Source organism: Ambystoma mexicanum, chromosome 2q (assembly GCF_040938575.1).
Source record: "Ambystoma mexicanum isolate Mex_15411 chromosome 2q, UKY_AmexF1_1, whole genome shotgun sequence".
Taxonomy (NCBI): domain Eukaryota; kingdom Metazoa; phylum Chordata; class Amphibia; order Caudata; family Ambystomatidae; genus Ambystoma; species Ambystoma mexicanum.
In genome coordinates, this window is record NC_090924.1 from 218,157,468 (window position 1) to 218,172,419 (window position 14,952).

At 50.2% G+C, this 14,952-nt stretch overlaps 1 protein-coding gene across 3 annotated transcripts in view; it reads left to right on the top strand.

The window, feature by feature from the left end:
• VPS35L (VPS35 endosomal protein sorting factor like) overlaps nucleotides 1–14,952 on the top strand; it is a 1,734,364-nt gene that overhangs the window by 855,968 nt on the left and 863,444 nt on the right. The gene's annotated exons all lie outside the window — the stretch shown is intronic.

Here is a 14,952-nt window from a genome sequence, read left to right on the forward strand (position 1 = left end):
TCAATGACCACGATTCCTCTGTTGATATCGTCGTGTATTGTGCACAAAATTTTACAATCGGTTTGTGGCTTGGACACAGTGCTTACGTAAAAGTAGGTTGCCATTCCGGAACATAAGACTGGCAAACGGCTCTAAGGCGCGCGGTAGTCCTAATGTCTGAATAGCTTTTTAAGAAGGCGTATTCCCATTCTTTGCATAACGCTGCCATCTTCTGGTTAGACTATGTAAATGCATCTCTTTGTCAATTTTAAACCTGGCACTAGATAAAAACTCAGTCCCACAGTGTTGAGCGACGTGGAATCTAAGGTTTCAAGGCAATCAAAGTAAAGGATTTACGGTACCATGTTCAATGTCGGTCTACAAAAATAGTTATGTCCAAGTATCTTTTTAACTTCCTATGTAGTCACAAGGCTATTTGGCCCGCTATTTGGGATGGCATAAATGCCGACCCTAGGATTTGCGGGCCATGGACGTCAAAAACGTTTCCGGGCCTCCTAATTTGCATATGAACCAGTAGGCAACAGTTGTACGGGTGAGTAAAATAGCAGCTACTTTAATAGTACAAGTGTTATAAAGTTGTCCAAGGTTACAAAATATAGAGCTAACAGTGGTATCCCAATACAAATATCTAGGGATCATGTTTTAAAATTCCAACAACAACCTAGAGTCCCACAAGCGGGAATTGCAATGCAGGCTACAGGCTCTAACCTTGCACGCCAAGTTACTGGCATATAGATTTGGTAAATATTCATTTAAACATGTACTTACTTTCTACCAAATGAAAGTAACACAAATATTGATATATGGTATGGAAGTTTTTTGCCCTGAGAAGCGAGAGGAATGGGATAAGTTGGAGTCCAAATTTTGGGAACAAGTCTTGCATTTACCCAAATGCACCCCGCTACTCATGATACGCTATGAGTTGGCTTCACTGTCCTCAAGTCCTGTGGAAGATGTGCGCGTTACTCCGTAAATGTTTATTGGGAGTACAAATGTCCAACATCTTGAGCATCGTAGCCCAATATCTTCTGGCAAACTCCAGCACATTTTCCAGCAAATGGTGATGCAAAATCGTATTTAATGCTATGGCGGAGCCTTCCATAGATTTGGATCTACTAATGAACAACCCCGGTCGAGCCAAAATTAAACTCTTCCAATTTGATTGGATAGGTAATTTAACAGCTTGTGAATGTTATAAGGAATTTGATGTAGCTCTTTTTGGGCAAAAAAGATATAGGATAATGGCAGAATATCTTATTAAATGTCCATCACCTCATATCAGAAGCCAATACATGCGCTTTAGGTTTAACCTGTGGCCCACTCGAGACATTTTATTTAGAAGGAAACTAATTCCTAAAAATCAAAGGCATTGTCGATACTGCTCGGATGAGCAAGAGTCCGAATCCTTACATCTTGTGGTAGCATGCACTGGTTTACTCTCAATTCGCACATTTTTTTTCCAGCATGTACTTGTCATGAAAACCCAGCTAAACCATGACGAAATTTGGCAATTAATCTTTTCATGCCCAAGACTGGCGGTAAAAGTGGCAATAGTCCACTTTCTTGAAGCAATAATGCCTGACATAAGGTCTGAAAATAAATGATATAACTGATAGCAATAACTGAGTCCAAATGGGTTATAAAAGATTTGAGATTGTACCTTAGTAATCATCTGTTCATCTTTTTAGTTGTGTATTTTGACATTTTAAGGGATTAATGTAGTACCTGTTTTCGTTTATCTCCATTTCTTTTAATAGACCAATGTGTTATCTGTCGTTGTAATTTCAATTTTATTATGATTAAACAAGAAATCTGTATGAATTGTGCATTATACATTTTCATTTGTTCATGTATTTTGAAAAGTTGTGTTCAGCAACTAAACAAATAAAAAAAAAAATAAAAAAAAAGTTGTCCAAGAATGTGGAAAAGGCTCCTGGCCACTCCAGAAATGGTCCACAGTTTGGGATGCCAGGCTCCCTTTCGGGTCAGGCCAGTGTACCATTGAGGACAAAGGCCTGCAGGCAGTGCTCCAGATAAGATTTTGAAGTGGGGATATTTTTCACTCTCTTTTGCAATATATGGAATACAAATATTGTTTAGAGAACATTCCGGGTAAAATAAAAATGTTTTAACTGTTTTGTAATCCATTTTTCATTGCATTCGTGGACATTAAAAGATAAGATTTTACCTCTTATCAGGCAGTAAATAATATTTCCTTCTTGTGACTGTCTACTACTGGTCAAAATATATTCATTGAGCTCTGAGGCTGAAAGTAGGGGTAGGGGCTTCTGTGTGCCGGGTTCCCTCTTTTTTTTGTTTGGCGTATTTGTTATTAGATTATTTTGACTATTTTTAGGGAGTAAATGTGATTGATACACCCCTATCAGTAGGGATGGCTGCAGGACACTTCTTTTCCCCCAGTATCCTATTCTCAAGTGGCCAGGGAAAGGCCATCGCTCTTGGATCCGGATCCTTGGGGTGGATATGCGAGGGAGGATCACATGGGTGGAGGAGACTTGGGGAGTGGTGAGAGGACGTCCTTAGGTGAGACATGGCATCCCCCATTTTCCTTTTCACCACAAACCCTCCATCCCTCCAGCCTTTATGGGCTTTTGTCCTGCCCTTTCCCTGGACGAAGAAGAGAACACCTAGAACAACACATCCTCACTTGATGAAAACAAGCACTTATTAACCCCAGCCAAGCACTGGGACGAGGAGGAGGACAAGAGCAAAGCAGGACTACCGCTTTAATGGAGAGAGGTCTAGTCCTTTTTGGAATGAGAATGGAGACTGGAGCATTAAAAGCTAGAATCCCGAATGAAATTGAGTCAGCTGTGGGAGAACGCCCACAAACTGCTGGGTGCAGGCAGGTCTCTCCGGTGTGACGGCATGGCTGGAGGACCGCTCAAGACATGTGGAAAAGTGCAGAGCGTATGCAGCGGGAAGCGAAGGTACAGGACGCTGGAGACCAGTAGTAAGCCGTAAGAAGGAGGCCGGCAGGACTTGGAGAAACCGTTGTGTGAGTCCTGCTTTGCTGAGGAAGCACTACTCGGTGTGCGTGAACCACCGAAGAGTGCCGGGAGAAGACTGCAGAGACCGCACAGCGAGACAGAAGTCCATGGTGGCGGAGAACCTTGCAAGGAGCTGTAAGTCCAACCAGTGAGTGCCAAGCTATGGACATTAATATAATCATTTTGAATACTGAAAGAAATTAAAGCAAGGCATTTTGAATACCGATGGCAAGAGCCAAGGGAACTTAAAAAGTGCATGATGGCCAACCAAGCCACAATACAGTTTCAGTAGAGTGTGACACATGTGACATAGGCAAACCTCTCTGCTGAGGGGAAGCAGTGGACTGGTGTTAATGGAAAAGCAGTCAAGGTGGGTCTTAGGGAGAATTCTCAGAGATGTGCCAATTCCCTCCAATTTAGAGATCCCCAGCAACTTTGCAGGAGTTTGAGGACTTGATTTCTTTAACCTGGTGAGAGTGTGACCCTTTTTCCCACTCTCTCATGTATTGTAATGTGAATTTTACCTCTGTGTTTCTTTTGGTTATGGAGTCTGACAAACTTCATAGGCATCATCTTTTACATTGTGTCACACAGCACCTTCAGTGCAGTGGCACAGGGAAGTCTTTCAGATTTCCCAAAGGTTTAAATACCTTCTCTGGGATAAACTACTGTTTCCCAGAGCAGTAAAGTGAAATTGACTTTACTTACCATTGTAATCTTCTAGACCCAGCACGCAGTATCTTACAATAGAGTGCTGGATGGTTTACTTAGTATCCCCCGTGTCTAGATCCTCATGTCACATTTTTTATGTTACCCTTTCCTCACTGAATGGCTGGTGGCAGTGGTTTCATTTGTACTACCATGGTTTGCAGTTAGCGCGGGCTACGTTCGAAGCTCCGGTAAAGCAACCGCGGGAGCCATCTTTTTCAAAATGACGCAGGAGCCATCGTGGACAAAAAGGCCCCCGTTTTTTTTTTTCGCCATTTCTTTGTGGAAATGTCCTTCTAGAGATTTTCTCTGCGTGCCAAACCAGGTTTGGTCTCTTTGTTCATTTCGCCTTTGGCGGTATTCAGGAGTGAAGCCTGCCTCTGGCTCCAGTGTCTGGGGTAGGCAGGAAGTGAGGGAGGTGCCCAAAACTCTGTGCTTAGTCTCCTAGGAGACCCAAATGCTCTCTGTGGTGATTGGCTGGCTGACTGTCTGGCAAGGACAGCCTCCCTGCTGCGTGATTGACAGCTAGTCTGAATGAATGAAAGAGAACTGAATAAAAAGCGAGTCTCTTGGCATGGAAGGCAGATTCGACCACTGGACGAAGGAACCAAAGAAGAGCTTGAAGAGGACGCCTGCTGCAACTCCTGGAACATTGGTTTGCCCAGTGAAGCCCTGCTGCAGTGCCGAAACGCCAAGTTTGCATCGACCGAGAAGCCCCTGCAAGGACGACTTCTCCCATTGATTTGGTGGGACCAAGCAACTCCAAAGTAAGCCACCTGGACATCAATGTCGGAGCTGGTTGAATTTCCACAGAGTTGCTGCTGGAAACCGTAAAGCCAGAGGAACACCAGATTGTGTGTGTTGCTTTTAAGCTGTCCTAGTGCTTTTGGAAGATCCTCCAAACTCCCAAGAAGCAGGGCCGACCAAGCCTGAACCCCCTCAACAGAGTGTGGGACCCCAGAAGCAAGGAAAGTCCACCTCAACAGCTAGGAACCACTTTGTGTCTATTTGCAGTAGACACAAGGAGCTGAAACACGAAACAGCCACTGAAAGTGAAGTTTGCCAGTTGCAAGTTTTGACTGTCCCAGTGCATAGCAGGAGTCCCCCGGCGTCCTCCCTCTTGTCCCCACAACTGAGGCCCAGGAACAGAAGTCATCAGCTGCATCTTTTCTTCATTGCTTAGGTACTGTAAAACAAGTCTAAGAGAACTACCTCTTACTGTAGAAGTGCTTGTAACTTCCACAACTCACAAGTCTAATCAGCTTGTGGCCCTACATTTCATTCTTCTTTTCATCAAAGACTCCTAAGAACTTGTGCCAAGACTTTTCCATTTACTTACCAGAAGTGCTCCACCCTATACAAGACTTTTGCCTATTGACTTTGGCTTTGCCTATTGAATTGTATGACTCTTCTAAGAGGATATAAAAGCATTTGCCTTTCTTAAGAATGTTTCTCCAGCATGGGGTCTGGCATGGATTCACATGCTCATGAATATTCCCCGTCGTCAGGCTGGGAATCCTCGGTAAAGAAAAAATCAGTATCAGTTTCGTTTCTGATCTGTCTTTCGTAGTAATAACCAATCACTGATCTCTGCGTCATACTGACCACAGCCAATGACTGCCCTCTACCTAAGCCCCGCCTCTGGCAGCCATCTTCAGATTTTTACCGCACGTTCATGTGTTGGGATCCTCGTGCTATTGCTCTCGAGCGTTAGTGCTATTTTTTCACGTTTTTTCTCAAAAACTTCGTTTTTTCGGTCAAAAGAGCCTCAAGCTCCACCGACTCTCCATCCGATCAACGGGGACCCGTGTCGGATTCGTCTGCGCCCCTCAAGGGTGAAGATTTCGTCGAGCTACGCTTTTGGAGGACTCCAGAAATTTCTCAGGCCCGGTCATGGCCCAGGAGAAGGGAAGCTCGACGCCCGGAAAGCTGTTCAGGGTCTGCCCTGGATGCCAGCTGCAGAACGTCTTCAAGGAGGACGAACACTCTTTTTGTCTTTACTGCCTACATGAGGACAAGACGCACGTGGAGAAGGACTGTGCGTTTTGCGGCAACATGTCGGAGCGGACCATGAAGGACCGCCATCAACGTCTCGCCAACTGGCTGGAAGGGAAGAGCCCGTCCGGCGAGAAGAAGAGGAAGAAATCCGAGCGGTCTTCTAAGACCTTTGAGGACGCCCCGGCGACGGGGGTACAACATAAGGCCAAGCACCGCGAGTCCGCTGGCACCGGGAGCGCCGAACGGTCGGGCTCTACGGGCGCCAGACAGGGCGCACCCTCCCCGGCACCATCAACCACGAGCCAACGCTCTGGGTCGGGTAAGAGGAAGGCCGAGCACCCGGCGAAGCTCCTGGAGAGGCCCCGGTCGAGCTCGAAGGCGGAGGGGGAGCGAGGCAGTGTCCCCCCCCTCAAGGATAAGGCGGTGAGCGCACCTAAGGTGGTGAAGGCCTTAATCCATCCGGCCAAGCCCTCTATCGAAACTGTCGCGGCGGCCCTGGCTCAGCCTGTGGAGGCTACACCAGTGGTGGCGACCTCGGGGCTCAGAGTCTCCCTGCCACCTCGGAGGGAGTCCTCTTTTGTGCCCATCGATAGGACCCCCGTGAAATCCCCCGTGGGGAAGAAAAAGGGGGGGCAGGGCGTCGTCGTAGATTCGGCCTCAACCTCGGAGGAAGAGCTGGTCGAGGTCTTAAGCCACGGCCTCGGCGTGGAAGAAGACCGGCCCGTCGGGATGGATCCCGACCCAGGTGACAACGACATCGTCGAGGGTACCGACGGGGCCCCTGATCGCCCGTCAGATTCCCCTCTGCCAGCGCCGCGAGACAACTCGGCGGCCATTTTGTTGGCTATACAGTCCTTATGCTCAGAGATAAGGACGAGACTACCGTTGCCGACGGAACCTCTCCCGTCGGGGGACCCAGAACCGGGACCTTCTGGTGTTCCCCCTACCAAGAAAAGAAGGATCCACCCTCCGCCTCCTTTTCAGCCGTCGCGCCCCTTCCAGCCCTCCTCCCCGTCCACCCGAGGGGATGATACGGGGACTGACACGGCAACGACGGGTACGGACGACGAGGTATACGACGAGGATGTACCGTCGTCGCCTCCCACCAGGGCTTCTCCGCCCGACGAGATTGGATCGTTCCACTCCATGATCACCAGGGCATCCGAGCTTTTCCAACTCTGCCCTGAGGAGAAGAAGAAGGAAGGTTTCCTTTATCAGCGGCGCGAGGCCAAGAGGAAGACGGTCCGACATTTGGGATGAGGGCCTCACCCTCCTCAAGAACCCTTCCACGACGCCAGCTAGAAGAGACCGGTACGAGAAGAAGTACCGGGTCCCGGACACGGCTCCCCTGTGCCTCCGGGCGCAGCCTACTCCGGACTCCGTCGTCTCCGCGGCGGCCAGGAAAAAAGCGGGGGGGGTGCGGCCTCCACATCGACTTCCCCACCGGACGGCGAGGGAAAGAAATTGGACGCTATGGGACGCAGAGTCATCTCGTCTGCAGCGATGACGATTAAAGCGGCCAACGCCTTGGCTATCGTGGCCCGCTATGACAGGGAGCTCTGGTACAAACTGGCTCCCCTGCTGGACTTCTTGCCGGACGACAAGAGGGCAGAGGCCCTGGAGATCCTGCAGGAAGGTGAGGTGGCTTCGGACCACGCCATTACCGTTGCGACGGACATCGCCGACACTGGGTTCCGCCAGTTGGGCAACGGCGTTTGCCTTAGGCGCCGTGGATGGCTCAAGGCTACAGACTTCCGTCAAGACGTTCAGACCAGAGTCCTGGACATGCCCTTCGATGGGAACAACCTGTTTGGGAAAACAGTGGACGATTCCCTTCAGGCCATTAAAGCGGACACCGAGACGGCCCGGGCCCTTGGAGTTCTGCAACAACGACGGACGCCCTTTCGGAGCAGCGGAGGCAAGGGCGCCTCCAAAGGTTCCGGCGGCGGTTTCTCCACCTACCGTCAAGCGGCCCGCTCGTCGTCTCAGGAGGCCTACAGAGGACGAGGCAAGTCTGGTGGACCCCGCCGTCGTCGCCAAGGAGGTCAAGGCGGCAAAGCCTCGTCGAAGCAGGATTGAACCGGCCGTGGGGTCGGGCCCCCACCGAAGCACCCCGGTGGGAGGCCGGCTGGCGAGCTTCGTCAGCGTGTGGGAGTCCATCTCCACCGACCGTTGGGTGCTGGACGCCTTGGCCCGGGGCCACGCGCTCGAGTTTCAAAGAAGGTGTCCGCGCGTCCCCCCCCGTGGCCAGGAAAGAACTTCACGTCCCTCAACTTCTCCTGGGGGTAAAGGCGATGCTCAGGAAGGGCGCCATCGAACTCGTCCCATAGAGGCTTCGGGGCTCCGGAGTTTACTCGAGATACTTCCTCGTGAAGAAGAAGACGGGGGGATGGCGCCCCATCCTGGACCTGCGACGTCTGAACAAGTTCATCAAGGCGCAAAAGTTCCGGATGGTCACCCTCCAGCACGTCCTGGGTCAGCTGGAGGAAGGAGACTTCCTGTCGTCGTTGGATTTGGAGGATGCCTACTTCCATATTCCCATCCTAAAGGGGCACCGAAAATTCCTCAGGTTTGTGGTCCAAGGGCGTCATTACCAGTTCAAAGCCCTCCCCTTCGGACTACGGTCGGCACCCAGGGTGTTCACCAAGTGCCTCGCACCGGTGGCGGCGCAGCTGCGCCGCGAGGGGATCCACGTCTACCCCTACCTGGACGACTGGCTCATCCGAGCCAAGACGAGGGAGCTCGCCGTGGTTCACACGGCAAGGACCGTCCAACTTCTCACGGACCTGGGATTCTCCGTGAACTACGCCAAATCCCACCTGGTACCCGCGCAAGACGCTCTGTTTCTGGGAGCGAGGCTCAACACAGTGTCCCTTCTGGCCTCCCCGTCGGAGGAGAGGACCAGGACCATCCTGGGCAAGGTGCAGCGGATGTTGGTGGCCGACGCGGCCAAGGTGAGGTCCATCAAGTCCCTCCTCGGAATGATGTCTTCCTGCATCTACCTCATTCCCATGTGCAGGCTCCGGATGCGCCCGTTGCAGGAGTTCCTGGACGCGCGCTGGATCCAAACGACGGGCAGCTTCGAGGAAAGGATCACACTCGAGAGTTTCCGACGAGCGATCCGGTGGTGGGGCACCCGCGCGCATCTGACGGCGGGCATGGACTTCCAGACCCCAGCCCACCAGGAGACAGTGACCACGGATGCCTCCCTGGAAGGGTGGGGAGCGCACACCGAAAATCTGCACGCAAGAGGCCTTTGGCTCCCGACGGAGAAATCCCTACATATCAACGTCCTGGAGCTCCGTGCAGTGTTTTGGGCCCTCATGTCCTTCCTTCCGTCCCTCAAGGGCAAGGTGGTGAGGATCTTCACTGACAACACCACCACCATGTTTTACATCAGGAAACAGGGCGGAACCAGGTCCCCAGCACTGTCCAAGGAGGCGCAGGACCTGTGGCATTGGGCCGTCGCCCAAAGGATATTTCTGGTGCCGTTTCATCTGGCAGGGATAAAAAACACCATCGCCGACTCACTCAGCAGGGAGCTGCGCTCGTGCCACGAGTGGGAGCTACGGCAGGATCTAGTGGATCGCCTCTTCCGGCGGTGGGGCACACCCCAGATCGACCTGTTCGCGACGGCGACGAACTCCAAGTGCCTGAGGTTCGCCAGCAGGTTTCCCCAGGCGAGGAGCATGGGCGATGCTTTCTCGTTCCCCTGGGAGGGCCTGTTCCTCTAAGCGTTCCCTCCTTTGCCACTGCTTATCCGGCTCGTCAACCAGCTCAAGAGGTCACGGTGCAGGATGATCCTCGTCGCACCTGCGTGGCCGAGGCAGATATGGTTCCCGGACCTTCTGGACTTGTCAGCGTCCCCACCAATCAAGCTGCCGGTGGACGCGGATCTACTCTCCAGGGAAGGAGGCGCCATCCTCCACCACGACCCGAAATCGCTGAACTTGCAGGCCTGGCTCCTGCAGCGCTAGAGTTTGGAGGATACGACATACCGGCCGATTGCAGAGAGGTTCTTGCAAAGGCCAGGGCGTCCTCGACTCTTAAATGCTACGGACACAAATGGAAGAGGTTCTCTGTCTGGTGCCACGCACAGAAGATTAACCCTCTACGGATTACGGCTCCCCAAGTACTGCCGTACCTGCTGACGCTGGCCAAAGCTGGACTGGCACACGCGTCCATCAAGATTCATCTTGCTGCGATCTCCCGATACACCAGAACCACGGGGCGGACGTCCTTGTGGTCTCATCGTCTGGTGAAAGAGTTCATGAAGGGACTGTTCAGATCGTTCCCGCCGGTGAAGGCTCCGGCCCCTGCGTGGGAGCTCAACGTGGTGCTGACCAAGCTCATGGGACCTCCGTTCGAGCCTCTGCACTCGGCCCCGTTGAAATTTCTGTCGTGGAAAACGGCGTTTCTTGTGGCCATCACCTCCGCACGACGAGTGGGGGAGATCCAGGCCCTTTCCTACAAGGCCCCGTACTTGACTTTTCACGACACGAGGGTAGTGCTCAGGACGCCTCCTTCATGCCCAAGGTAGCGTCAGACTTCCATCTCAACGAACCCTTGGTGTTGCCTGTGTTCTTCCCGTCGCCTTCGTCGCCGGCTGAGAGGACTTTGCACTCGCTGGATGTGGCTAGAGCGCTGAAGTTCTACGTAGACCGCACAAAGTGTTTTCGGAAGACGTCACAACTCTTTGTGAACTTTGGACCTGTCAATCAGGGGAAGGCTCTCTCGAAGGCTTCCATTTCCAGATGGCTCTCCGGCTGTATCATGTACTGTCAACGGTTGGCAAACCGACCGCTGCCTGGCCGTCCGAGAGCCCATTCCACCAGAGCGATCGCAGCTACCACGGCGTTCCTATCTGGTGTGCCCCTGCTGGACATATGCAGGGCTGCTACGTGGAGGTCGACGCACACCTTCACGAAATTCTACTGCGTCGACCGGGATTCCAGGGAGGCGTCCAGGGTCGGCCAAGCAGTGCTGCGCAACCTGTTCGCCTGAGGTGAGCCTGGTGAGGAGGTAAGATGCTTAATGTTGAGTTTGATGTAATGCTTAATGTTGAGCCTTTGCCACCTCCCGTGGTTGTGCATGTGTGTACTGCTATGTATTCTTTATTCATGAGCATGTGAATCCATGCCAGACCCCATGCTGGAGAAGGAACAAGTTACTTACCTGTAACTGTTGTTCTCCAGCATGGGTCTGGCATGGATTCACATGCGAACCCTCCCGCCTACCCCTCTGCGGCTCTTCACTTGGTCATACTGCCACTTCACGTGCTTCCAAATCTGAAGATGGCTGCCAGAGGCGGGGCTTAGGTAGAGGGCAGTCATTGGCTGTGGTCAGTATGACGCAGAGATCAGTGATTGGTTATTACTACGAAAGACAGATCAGAAACGAAACTGATACTGATTTTTTCTTTACCGAGGATTCCCAGCCTGACGACAGGGAATATTCATGAGCATGTGAATCCATGCCAGACCCATGCTGGAGAACAACAGTTACAGGTAAGTAACTTGTTCCTTGTGATCTCTTGTGTTCTAATAACCTTTGCCTTTTACCAACTTTTAAGAGTATTCTGAATGCCAACAGTAAGATATTAATGTCCGCAACACCCTTGTTATTGAAGTCACCTGTGGGTGTAGGTTGTGTCTTTGGGCCATCCCAAAAGGCTCTTTACTGATTCAGAAACTCAGAGTGTGCAGTATTGAAGTGTATTTGTGTGTTAATATTATATTTGCTCCCTTCTGAAGAAGGCTTTATAAGTGACTGATAAATAAATTAAGTAATAACTGTTTATGCAAGAAACCTTGAGTATAAGAGTTTATTTGAATACTTGTAACTGTAAATCTTTGTGTAACTCCACTACAGCTCACATTTCCCCTCTTCAGATAAGCCTGGCTGTTCAACACGCTACCAAAACTGTGTAGTTAAATCTTATACCAAAGGTTGGATTGCATATACCTGTAGTCAGAGTTGTTTGTAGTGTTCCCAGAGGGCACTGCATACAAACTTTGCCTAACACTGGGGCTACCGGTTGTGTGACCTGTAATGGGTGGACTGTGTGACCCAACTACTGTGCCTAAACTGGGGGCACCTGAATGGAAAAGCCAATGAAAACACCTATAAAGAAGCTTGTGTTGTGCAAAGACCTTTTTGTGATTTTGTAGTCAAGTGTTTGAAAGCTTGACAAACTACTTTGAATTTGGGGAAGGGAAGCTGATTGCAAGCCAAAGAGCTAGAGGAAGCTCTGAACTTTACTTTGAACACTATTCATTTTGATGCTGACATCCCTACACATTGTATGCAGTTAGTTGTGAGGGCAAGTATAGGTTTTTTTAGACACAGACAGATGTTTTACTTTGAACTTCCTGATGCAGACGATCCTTAGTTTCTTTAGGTAGGGAAATTCCACCTTAGCATAGGGCAAGGTAGGCATTACTCATCTGCACTTTCTTGGGTTTTCATTCTTGTAGTAAACCTTGGACCCACCATGATTTCTATAAGGGTCTGCTACCCTATTTAAAAAGAGGTTCTTTGAAGTGAACCAAGGGATCATGGATATCGACACTGTCCACTGCGAAACCAAACACATTAATTCCTGTTTATTCTATATGGTAGCATGATAAGGATTGGCCTAGGTTTGGGAATTGAACAGTCATCTTCTGTGATGTCTTTTCTCCCTCTCCGATGCACATGACCGGACCTATTACAGTTTAGGCAGGGGGTATGAGATTCTAGGCTGTTGCTTACCAGATGTTTCCTCCCTATACCGCCTCTAGGGCTTTCGTTGCAGAGCTGGTGGTGGCATCAAGCCCCCAAGGTTGCCCCAGTTTCCCCACCCAGACTAACGCATGAAACTTTGTCACAGAAGACACACAGAGTAACCACCTAGCTCATTGGGCTGCCAGTTTGTGAGACCCATTAATGACCTTTGTTGGAAGAGACAGAAAAATCATTTGACCAGGAAATGCACAAAGGCCCTTTCCATGTTCAACCTCCTTAATAATGCAAATAATCGGATCATATGACTCACCTTTAAGCATTCAGAGAGCAACATAAACCAGACAACCTTCAAAACAAACAGTCGTAATCTGGCATAAAATGTTAACGCAGTTGAGGACCTTTTGCTCTCAGTTACACTGGCGAGACCCAGAGAGAAGGAGTGTTAGGGAGAATTCTCTGTTTAGGCTAAATTTCTTAACCTAGTGAGTCCCCCAGCAGCTTTGCTGGATTTCTGGAGTTTGTTTTTTCTCCTGCCAAGAGTGAGACTCTTTTCCTCCCACTCTTGGACATGATATATGGTGTTCCTTTGAATATTAATGTGTTTCATGGGCTATGGGGTCTTTTACTCCATAATGTCTCATATGTTTTTTTTATGTGTGTTACACAGCACCCTCCGTGCAGTAACACAGGGGTGTCATAGTGACCCGCCACCATAGACTCCATACCCTGGGACTGACTACTGTCTCCCCGGGCATGTAAAGTCACCATTGGCTTTACTAGTCCCAAATTGCTAACAGAACCAGTACAAACCATCATATTGTGGACGTACTGGTAGCGGCAATTCGATTGCCCCTGGGTCTGTTGTTCGAGGGGGCACTGTCCCGTCCCCCCCTCGTCGAGTTTTGGCTGGTGGCAGTGGATACTACTTTTTATATTCAACCGCGAATATATCTCTATGGGATTTTCCCATTGTTCGAGGCTAATACTTTTTAACATAGCCTCTAACATACCGCCGGTTTATTAATTTAATATTAATTCACCGGTTGGTATTTTCTGCCAGAACTTGGTTTTAAAATGGCGTTGTGTTCGCCTCTGTAACTCCAAACCAAAGGTCGAGCCCTTTGTTCCACTTTTTGGCGGGCTTCTCCACAGAAGCCTCCAAAAGTGGTGCCACTCTGTCTGGGTACCACAGGGGGTGTGGGAGGGGGTTTAGGCACCCTGGACTGAGTTACCTTGGTAACTCAAGTCGCACTCTTGTGTGATTGGCCCAAGTGGTGAGCCGGCCGGCTCACCACTTAGCATGTTTGATTGACAGCTAGGCTGAGTGAATGAGGGTGTGCTGCATAAAAGCAGGGCTTTTGGGACTGGAACTTCAGAAGTCGCAACAGGACCTAAAAATCTGACGAGGGAGAAGCTGAGCCGACCTGCTACGACGACACCACCGGTGGAGCCCTGCTGAACCGACTCGCCACTTCCCAACGACAGAGGAGATCTCCCTGCTGGAGAGTATTCTCCCCTCGACTGGTGTGCACAACCAGTTTACCTTCTTTGCTCGCATCCCAGGACGTCTTGTGGTCCAATTGCCCATGCCAAGCACCCCGGCAAACGGATAGCCACTTACCACTGGACCGCGAATAAAAAGACCGCTCCTTTTAATTGAGAACTCCGCTGCTGGTTTCTTCCCTGGCAGTGCAACAGACTCCTGCTTTCCTCCCCGACGAGATCCTCTCTTCCCCCGGATGAAGCACCGACTTGCACCCGCTGCCAGGAACAACTGCCCCCGCTGGAGCGTTCTCACCATTTTAAGGTACCGTGTCCGCCAGGACTCCCTTTCTAAAGATTGCTACAAGGTAACAATAATCCCTTAACTATCTGGAATGGGCTGGCCGCCTTGACCATCTAACTGGTCCCTTTCTTTCTGGTCCAACTCTTTCTGAACTTGCGAGACTTTTGGGCACTTTTAACCGTGTGACCTTGGACACATTTCGACCGGAGCCTCTTAAAGTGGGTCCGGCATTGTTAACTTTGACTTTATGGTTTTAACCTGCCTTCTTCTCCTACTGTGTTCTTCCGAAAGTGTTGGGATCTGTTTCTACCTTTGCTCTGCCTTTCTCTCCCTTTTTATCCTATTAGAGTGCCATCTTCGTTAAGCGCTCACCGCTGTCTGAAAATAAGTGTTGCTTTACTTAAGACTTGTCTAATAATCGTTGAAGGGAGTGCATATCTTTTAGTGACCGTGTGTTTGAACTGCTTGATATTAGTGCCAGTGTGTTTAACTAGATTTGTTTTTAAATAAATAATTATATCTCTTTTACACCAAGCTCTGGTCAGTGTTTGCTTGTTCTACTGTGTTCATTTGACCTATTGTGAATGCTCTGTATACTGCCTAACTTCTTGAGAGAAGTCTAGACTGCTCAGCCACAGCTACCAGGTAAATCTGGGTGGTACAGACTGCTACCAATTGGGTTTACTGCCAAACACCTGTAGTCTTAAATCTGAAGTGGTCCCA